At 49.1% G+C, this 9600-nt stretch overlaps 1 protein-coding gene across 2 annotated transcripts in view; it reads left to right on the top strand.

Annotated features, from left to right (window-relative positions):
- Positions 1-2949: 2949 nt before the first annotated feature.
- The window catches only part of SEMA4G (semaphorin 4G), a 29090-nt gene continuing 22439 nt past the window's right edge, over positions 2950-9600 (top strand). Inside the window, exons 1-2 of one of the 2 annotated variants that reach the window (XR_008840815.1) lie at positions 2950-3065; positions 3163-3374. The gene's annotated coding sequence lies outside the window, so the exon portion shown is untranslated. Of the gene's footprint in view, positions 3066-3162; positions 3375-9600 lie in introns of those variants that run through there. The other variant, XR_008840813.1, reaches the window with a different exon arrangement.

Raw genomic sequence — 9600 nt, 5'->3', positions numbered from 1 at the left:
AAAAAAAAAAAAAAAAAGCTGCAGGTCCTATTTTATGCTTATGGCACATGTTGCAATTCTTGGGTTCACAGCTGAATTAGCTCATTATAGGTGGATACAGTCTTGAAATCATTCTCAGCTCAGCCAGTCCTGTGTTTTCATGCTTAATGCCTGCTCTAGCACTTTCCCTCTTCCCCCACTCCTGCTTGATCTGGACTTCTGTTCCATCTGTTTTGTAACTGAGGAGGAATTCCTCAAGTGCTGAAGTCTAGATGTGGGTTAGATTGGTGCTCATCAGAATCCTTACAGAGATGATTCCCAAGCATTGCTACAGGGCCTTTACAAAGGGGTCCTGGCAGGGAAATAGCAAACCTGCTGCTCTTGTGTTTTGCCAGCTCATTTGCTGTCCCTCAACCAGGACTTACATGCATTGGAAAAGGTTGTTTGCACACTAAAGTTCTTAACTGCTTTGGATGTCTTCAGAGAAGCATTTTGCACTGAGATCTGTCTTTTGATACTGTGTTGGCTATATTAAGAGCCCCATAATCACATTTCATGTGGAAGTAGGTGCACTTTATTGCAGTAATAACAGAAAAAATTAAAGTCTGGTTATAAAATGTTTGTAGCGCCTTGCTTTTTTTTTTTTTTTTTTTTTTTTTTTTTTTTCCCTGACAAGCCTCTACTTAAAATAACCCAAACATTTCTGGTTTTAAAGTTGAAGAAACCTGGCAGTGGAACTATTAGTGCATCTTGTATTCTCACTGTTCCTGTGTGGGACTTGGTAATGGATGGGGATTTCAGAAGTGATTAATGACTTGCAGGTAGGTCTGGCTGAAGGTCAGTAGGACACTTCATTGATGCAGCAGCTTCAGGAACTCTCTGAAATCCCAAAGCTGATGATTTAGTTGAGGATGTCTTTGGGAAAAGCAGGTGACTGGAGCACCTGAAGTGTGTTGTTATTATTGGTGTAGCAGCTGGTTAGATTGCTGCAAAGGCATTTTAGAGGTAGGATTTCAGTGTGGAAAAAGACTTTTAATACTGAGGCTGGATGCTGCAGTGCTGGTTTTCTGAGCACAGAGAGCCAGGTCTGTCTCCATTAGAGATGTCTGTGCTCAGCACTGCCCAGCACCAGTCCTGGGTGCCTGGGGGCCAACATTAGGGCATGGGGACTGCAACAGAGACTATGCTGCTGTGGAGATTGGAGCAAGTGCTTCCAGGTAGTAGGGTTCCTCTGCTCATCCTGTCACTAGCAGGAATACTAGATCTCCAGTACTAACACTGGACTTCTGTTTGTTTACTTTCCCAGGAGAACTGTATGTATAGCACAGTATCCCTGGCTTGGGTTTTGTGTTTTGTTTTTTTGTTGGTTTGTCTTCCATTGGTTTGTGGTGGTTGTGTGACTTTTGTTTTACTGAGAAGGGCAAATCAGAAAGATTTCTGCTAGAAATGACCCTCCTAATTTTTCTGGGGTCTCATTCCTTGGGTTTGAGAGCTTTTGGAAAACTACTTCTTGTCTGAATTTCCCCAGTGGAAAACACCACCCTCTGCCAGAGTGGCAGCTGTTTCCACTGGCATATTAGTGCTTCTTTCTGCATCCAGAAAGAGAGAGTAAAGGCTCCTGGGACTAGCTGACTGAGCAGGGAAGAGGTTTGATGAGGTTCTAGGAGTGAAAGCAGCTGCTGATGAGCTCCAAAGAAGCTGCCCAGAGAGGTCAAACTATCATTAGTGGATTTAGCTTATTCCTTGTGGTTTAACTTATCAGAATTCCTTTAATTGCCGTTTCACCCGTATTCCCCCCAGGCTGTGAAATACCTTCATGTTTTGCCATGTGGATATTTTGCCAGCTTTACTGGCAGGGCCCCTTCTTATCACGTGTTGAAAAGGGCTTTCAGTGCTGGGGAATGGCGTGGGCTGCTGGTGGGAAGGATCCTAGGAAAAGTAAATTCCTTGAAGGGCTTCTTTTTGCAGAGAGCCTTTTAGTTCTGCCTGATGATGCTTTTTTCAGCCACTGCTTCCTTGCCTTTGCAGTCAAGAATTCGAAAGGGAGTATTTTATCTGGTATCAAAAGGAAGGCTGGGTGGTGAGAGAACAACAACATTCACATCTTCCCATCTTGATATTTTGATATCTGTGGAGAAAGCCAGTCCTATACTTTCAGGCTGCTTTTAAGTGGAGCTTGGGTACATTGTACTTTTTTTAATGCCTCCCCTATCTCTGCGTGGTGAGCTGCTGCTAATATTTCACCTCCTTCAGCTTTCCTGCCACCTCCCAGTTCCCTGCAGGAGGTCACAGGGGAGGGAATGGAAACTCCACTGGAATTGTTCCCTTCATTGTCATCAAAGCGCCTTTGCCATCAGCCTGGGGGGAAACCCAAAGCTTTTCAAGGCAGGTTTGGCCCGTATGGTGTGTAGGGCTGGATAAAGGGGCCATTTTCACACACTCCTGTCCCAGTGCTTCCTTTTGGGTTCGCATTTGCAGCTGAGGCTGCCTGAAGCCGGGCGAGCACTGCTCCTTCCCTCTCGCAGAGAGAAGCAGAAAAGGTGAATGGATTTGTGCTGGTTTTGTGCAATTTGTGTTTTTGTGCTGTGGGGTGAGCCGGCTTGGCACGCAGGCTCCGGGGCTTTGCCTCTGGGTTTCAGGCTCTCTTCTCCCGAGGCTTGATGAAGCTCCTGGCTCTCGGAGCAGATGCAGGAGCAGAGCATCCCTTTCCTCCCCGGACTGACCGCCAGGCCGCAGCTGAAATAGAAACAATAGCTTCGAGCTGCCAGGGGCAGTGGTGGGGAGAGGGGGCAAGGCATTCCGTTTCATGCTTTATTCACTCTGCGGGCTTTTATAAAGGCGGCATAAATCATGCAGAGCAGCCGTGGGCTCCACAGACAGCATCGTTCAGGCTTTCAGACACATTGATCTGCATGTTGGAAACTGAGCATGTCCCCTTTGCCCTAACCAGGCCTGCCAGGTGAGGATGCTGAGATGCTGCGCTGCATATCAGCTCTCCTACACCTTTGCCAAATGCTGCCTGCCTCCCCTGTGTGCTAACCCATTTCCCCCCCCCCCCCAGTATTTTGTGCTCCAGCATTGTTATGGTAAGGTTTGCACGGTGCAATGTGTTTTTCCCTCCACTTGATTTTCCCTGATTAGCCCATTTTTCCTCTTGCCCTCATTCTGTTTTTTTTCCCGCAGTATGCGAACGCCGTTTGCTGAGAAACTGTGTCAGCCTTCCTCTAATTAAGAGTCTGGCAGGAGCCAGCGCAACAGTAATTTTGGAGATGACGCTTCCAGTTTGGAGCTGACAGTGAGCTGAGGTGCTGCAGCAGGGGCTCGTGCTGGGGATGCAGGAATGTTCTCCGGCTGAGCAGGACAGGGGGACCCACGAGGAGCCCGGTGCAGGAGCAGTGAGTAACCTGGGTGCATCTCAGCTTGGGTGTTTAAACGGTGTCCTCTTGAAAAGAGGCTGCAGGAAGGGTTAAATCTCTGGTTATGTCACAGGTTTAGCCCTTTGTGAGGAAGTCTGTGTGTGTGTGTAAAGGACGGGGATTAATTGCAGTGGCCCTAAGTCGGCTGCATCACTCTGAAATAGTTGTAATGTTGGAAAGTAAGATGGAGAGCTCAACAATCAAATGGCCTGAAAAAGGGCAAATAAGGAGAAGCCATTCAATGGCACTCTGCAATATGACTTCAGACTCCATGGCTCTTTTATTAGCAGGAAAGCTCAAAGCAAACAAAAGGAGACAGGAGCTGGGGATCTGCTTGCCTCAGGATGTTGTGGATGCTGAAAGCTTAGAGGTTCAAAGAGCATTTTATGGCAGAAGAATGCAGCGGGGGTCTGTGAAATGAAAGCGGTTCTTCCTGAGAAAGCTTCAGGCTGCTGATCCCTGGAGAGTGGAGCATGTGCTGGGGAGAAATCCCAGATGTCAGTGCTGTTCCTTCACCCCCTGCAAGGTGCTCAGATTTGGTCCAGTGTGGTGTTACTGCCTGTATGCTTTATGTGAACAGCTGAGGGGTTTCATGTCATCTCAGTTTCCAAACTGTCCATCGTGTCCACCATTGTGTCTCTCCATCCGCTCCTGAGTCAGAAGATGCTGTTGAAGGTGGTGCCAGCCTTTGCTCTGAAGGAGCCTAGTGAGGTATATGGGATCAAATGTTTAATTTGGCTGAAGAAAACTCAGTGACATTTTTTGATCTTTCTAATGACCCTGTGAGTGAGACTAGGAAAACGAGTTGTGTGGTTCAGGAACTCCAGCAGAACACAGCCAACCACATGCCAGAGTTGACCTCCTTCCTCTCCCCTCCCACCCCATCCATAGCTGTTTGCAGCTAGGGAGAAGTACAAATAAGAGCAGACAAGGAGATTTTTTTTTTAAATCCTTTTTATGCGGTACCTCTAGAGCACAATTCAGCATTTTCCCTCTACTTGCTGTGTCAGATTTGCCTCTTGGGGGCAACCTCACCCTACTCCGGCTGAGACCAAAGGGAGTTCAAGTGCTTGGGGGGCGATGACTCACTGCGCAGCTCTCTCTGCCTTTGCGTTATCTGATCATTTTTAGCAATCGAGGTCATAATTTGCTGAAAGGATTTTAGGATTTAAGCTGTCGAGGCTGACTGTTGGTGGCTTTTCAGAAACGATGCAACTGGCTCTTGAAGGTCTCTTTCCAGGCTTGGAGTCCTTCAAAGTTTTTTCCTGCTTTGGTGTCCTTCAGAGAGAGGAGGGTAGCACAGAAGGACGTGTTTTGTGGTTCTGGTTTAATGGGCAGAGCATAAATCTCTGCGAGGAAGATTTACAGTGTTCTCCTGACTCTTTTGCCTGGGTTGGCTTGGACTGTCACTAAGCCTATCAGATGGTGCTGCAGACATTGTGACTTGTCAGGGGAGAGAACAAAATTACTGCTCCAGCTCCATTTCAGCCCTGAGTCCTCGAGCAGGCATCTCATACAAACCTCATCCACAAAAACCCATTTGCATTTATTTAAAGGGCGTTGAGGTATATGATGGAATAAAGGAAGTGTTATTCATGCTTCGTGCTGTGGTTCCTAATGGTACTTTACACTCTGATATGACCTACAAAGCTTGTTGTTTTGTGCCTGCAGTGCTCTGATGTTCCTCCTACCCTGAGGGTCAGAAATGACAAGAATAAATGATCATGACGAGCGCCTTGCAAATCCCTGCTCCCTCTCCTTGGAAGTGTCCTTGCCAGGACACAGCTCGGTGACCTTGCTGGCACAGGCAGAGGGGAGCAGCATGCTTGTCCAGCCCACGGGACTGTGAGATGTGAGGGCAAATCCATCTATCCATATTCTTGTTTCACCTTCTCCCCAAAGCACAGGGATGCAGCTTGGGCTGGGCCTTGGCCCAAGCTGAACACATGCAGGGCCCCTCCTCCTCAAAATACCAGGGAGGAGGCTGGAGCAAGTGAGGTTAACCATGGAGCCTAAAAGAAGAGGGACTACTCCAAAGGGGGGTGCAGGGCTCTACAGCCTCTGTCTGTCCAGTGAAGGACTGAGTCAGCCCTGCTGGGGCAGCAGCTCCTGGCTCCAGCCAGCCTGGGCACTTGGACAGCAGCAGCCACGCTGCTCATTAACCCAGCCCTCCGGCACTTGCTCTGCTGGCCTTGACACTGTCCTTCTTAATAGCTCCTCTTCTTTCCTTTTTTTTTTTTTTTCTTTTAATAAAGGTAAATTAGCTGTATGGATATGCAGGAACATGAATCAAAGGAATTCAGCTGACTCTCGAATGAACCGTTCCTACAGAGATGGGGGACGTGATGGATGCAGCCTGCTCAGAAAACACCTAAGGACAAAAACTGCTTGTAAGGCATCTCACTGCAGCCTCCAAAAACCTGATTATGTAGGGGGAGGGAAAAAAAAAATCAGGTTTTGGAATACATTAACTCAGTTGAACAGCACAGAGAGAAGGTACCAGTAAGAAGCAAATCAATTCCTGAAGGCTGCTGGGAAATTTCACTGAATTGGAGCTTCAGAGTAAGGCTGGCTGCACTTAGAAGAGTTATGTTTCACCTGAAATATTTAACACTGGGCATTTGAAATGCTCTCTGTGCCCAAAGAGCCCACCAAAAATATACTTACAAGGAGATTTTAGAGGAACCCTGAGCTGATGGGTGAACCCAGATATTAGTGTTGCATGGTTTTGGGGTTTTTTTTTGGTTGTCTTCTTTTTGGGAGGGTCAGGTTTTTGTTGTCTGTTTGTTTTTAAAGAGAAGCATGGGCAGGATAAGTCCCTGGCCTCCATCACAGGGAAGCAAAAATTACCATGTAATGAATGCTGGTCTGCTTTTGGGACACGTGCTGACAGATCTGTTGTTAGGAGGGAGACGTTTCCATAGCAAAACCATCATCCTAAATGGCACTGTAATGCAGCAGAGATGCGGTGGTGGCCCCGGGGACCATCTTCCCGGACCATTCTGAGCATCCTTCCAGGGAATATGGGAGAGTGATGGCAGGGGGGATCAGAGCAGCTCATGGTGATGCTCCCCACAGCACCAGGGCTCTGCTGGCAAGGCTGTCAGCTCAGCGTTTTTCAGTCCTTTCTGACTTTAACAGAAAACTACAACAAAAAGCAAGCTTGAAATAGCTCATTTTATCTACAGACAAACAACTTGCTTTGAGCATCGTTGTCACTCAGGCTAAATTACTTTTAGATGTTTTTAATGACTGGGTAACATTTTTCAGCTGTTCATTCTGCAGCACCCTGCTGAGGGACAGTCCATCTGTAAAGACCAAGGACTCCAATATTGTGGTTGCTCTTCCTGACATTCATTTGGCTTTATTATTTGATACGTGATTCCCTGAGGCAGAGATGTTTTCGGCTAAATTTACAGCTACAAGCTCTTTTCTGTGCATAAAGAGGATCTGTTTCCAAAAGGGCTGGAAGGCTGGCTACGCATGTACCTGTGGAAGGTCAGGGATGTAGAGGAGAAACACTGGGAGATTGAAGGTGGCAGTCTAAATCCTGTCTGCACTGAAGGTGACATTAGTGTTGGACTGGAGGGATTTTAACCCATCATTTGTTACCTCTACCTTTCACTTTACTTGTAATGCATGGCACGGAGAGCTGTGACTTGCACAATGATCCCACTGGGGATGTGGTTTGTGACATCAGCCATGCAGGTCTCTCAAATCCCTCTTTCCAAGGCAGGCACAGCTTTTGCATTTGTTTCCAAAAACAAATTCTAAGCCATTTGCCTTCACCATCTCTGGGTTTTGCAGTGCTTCTGGGAGACTATATTTTTAAATCCTAGCTCATAAATTTTGGAAGCTACTTTCCTTTCCCACCCCCTCGCCCCTATCAAAGTGTCAGAGCTGAAGAAAAACTGTGAAAGTGATGGATGTGCCCAGCTCTGTTTGCCAGCACTCTGCTGTGGGGGGGTTATTTACTGCACTGCTGGGGTTGTTTCTTCTTTGGTGGCAGAGACAGCAGTGTAGGGGTTTGGTGCCTGGGAAGGAGGGGTAGGATGCCCATGGGGCATCCAAGCTTTTGGCTGGAGGAGGCAGGGCTGGGAGAGAGGATGCTTGGGCACAGTGACACAGACAGCAAAAAGGTGAAGCCATGGGGACTTGGATCCTGTCTGGTGGCTTGGCCCAGAGGGTGGATGCTGGGGGCCGTAATACCTTCCTGGCTTTAGCTCTGGGGGGTGCAGGTTGGCTCACCCAAAAGGGCAGCTTTTAATAGCCACCAGCCTTATCCCATCCCTCGTGCAATGCAAGTATTTGTTTTACTGCTCTAGGCACTGTGTGGCAGGGACCTGATCTGCCATGCAGGGGAAAGCATAGGGGTCTGTGCCCCACTGCAGAAACAGAGCTCCCTGAGCTCCCTGGCCGGGCTGGAGCCTGCCTGCTTTTACTGGGAGACTGGGTTGATGCAGAGGTGTTGTACACATCCAGCCCAGCAAGTCACTTCTCCCGGGGCTATGCCTGTCTCTTCCCTGCCTGCTGCCACCTTTGTGCTGCTCCCACCCCAGAGTTGGGACAAGACCCCACGGTGAGCTTCAAAACTCCGTTTTCTAATGGAACTCCCAGTGCCTGCTGGCGCTTCCCCCCCATGCTGCATGAGCATCCCAAAGCAGCTCTGCCTGGTTGAAAGGCAGGTCAGGACCCTGCCCTCCCGCAGTCTCACCAGCCCTTCCCTGAGGGCACGCTGCCGACAGATCCTGAGCCAGGGAGATGCTTTCCGCTGGCTTAGAGAGGTTTGCAGACAAGCAAACCAAACCTGCCAGCTCCCTGTGTGAGCGCCTGTCCTCCGTGAACTCCCGTGCGTCTCTTGCAGCCGGGCTTGTGGGAACGGATCGGAGGCTGCTGTGACTCAGCTGCTTCTCCCTTGAGAAAATCTGCCCTGGCACGGTGCTTGGCTCTGCGGCTGGGGCTGCCGGCACCTGGCAGCCTTCATCAACAAATGGCCTTGGGCAGAACATCCCAATTTCCACTGCCAAGCATTTATGGGAGGAGAAATGCAGCATGTGATCTTGAAGGAAGTCGAGGCAGGAACTCTGTGTTGTACTGAGCTGGGGGGAAAAAATCCCATTCCTCCCTGAAGTAGAGCCTTGGGCTGGAGGGGCTGCAGCACAGGCTGGCTCTTCTGGTCTGCCTCTGCCTTTTTCCATCTCCGTGTAACTTTCTCAGACAAATCTTTCTGCAATTGTAATTTCCCCTGCTGGCTCTCAGCCTGAAGAAACAGTGGTTTGGAAAGTTTGCTCAATGACTTGAAGGGAAGAGGCTCTCAAGCTTTTCATGCTCTGTGCCCACTGGAATATTTTTTTTCCCGGGGCTAATCTGTGGAGCATCACGCTTGGCTTGACGAGTCCATGACGCTCTCAAGAAACAAAGCCAAGCCTGGTGAGTGTGTACTCAGCTGCTGGGAAGCCCCAAGTGCTGCTGTCAGAGCCCAGGCAACACCACGGGGTCTTTTCTGTTCCTCTGCTTCACACAGGTCTGCCAGCCTGGGATCTGGGCGGGCTGCTCCTGCACTGGGCAAGGAGACTGATGAGGTGGTGGCAGCTGGAGCAGTGAGACTCCCCCGTGGTGTGGGGCTGGTGTGCTCCCCATTGGGCTTTTTTCCCACGGAGGCTGGTAAAGCAGCAGTGCAGGTCTCACAGTGTAACTAAGGGATGGAGGGGCCTGGAGAAAGGTTGTTTTGCTTGTTACTTTCTTATGTCAAAAGGGGAAAGTACCCGTTTTTCCGCTGGTGGTTTTGACTTTATAACAAGCCTCTTGCTGCGGTGTGGGCTGGCATGGCCTTATCCTGAGTTTCACAACTGCTTTGTGGGTTTCATAAAGCCCCAGCGGCTGGAGCACTGTGATTTTGTAACTCCTAGCTGGCATTTAAACCAGACTGGAGAGAAGCTTGGAATGGTTGGATGCCTGCTGCCTCTTGGACCACAGAGGCTGGCAAACCAAATCCCAGATCTGGAGTTTTATCTCGCTTTTCTTACCTGGGGAAAGGGAAAGACAGGTTGCAGGTACTGCTGTGCAGAGGCCAGGCCTGCCTTAGGAAGAAGTTTCCTGCCAAGGGCTGGGGATCCTGGTCAACCCCATGGGTTTGATAGGCACTAATTCCCTGTGGGTGCTGCAATCCCAAAACAGAGCCCTTTGTGACGTGCTGCTCCCATGG

Source organism: Oenanthe melanoleuca, chromosome 6 (genome assembly GCF_029582105.1).
Source record: "Oenanthe melanoleuca isolate GR-GAL-2019-014 chromosome 6, OMel1.0, whole genome shotgun sequence".
Classification (NCBI taxonomy): domain Eukaryota; kingdom Metazoa; phylum Chordata; class Aves; order Passeriformes; family Muscicapidae; genus Oenanthe; species Oenanthe melanoleuca.
This window is presented reverse-complemented; position numbering and strand designations above follow the sequence as displayed.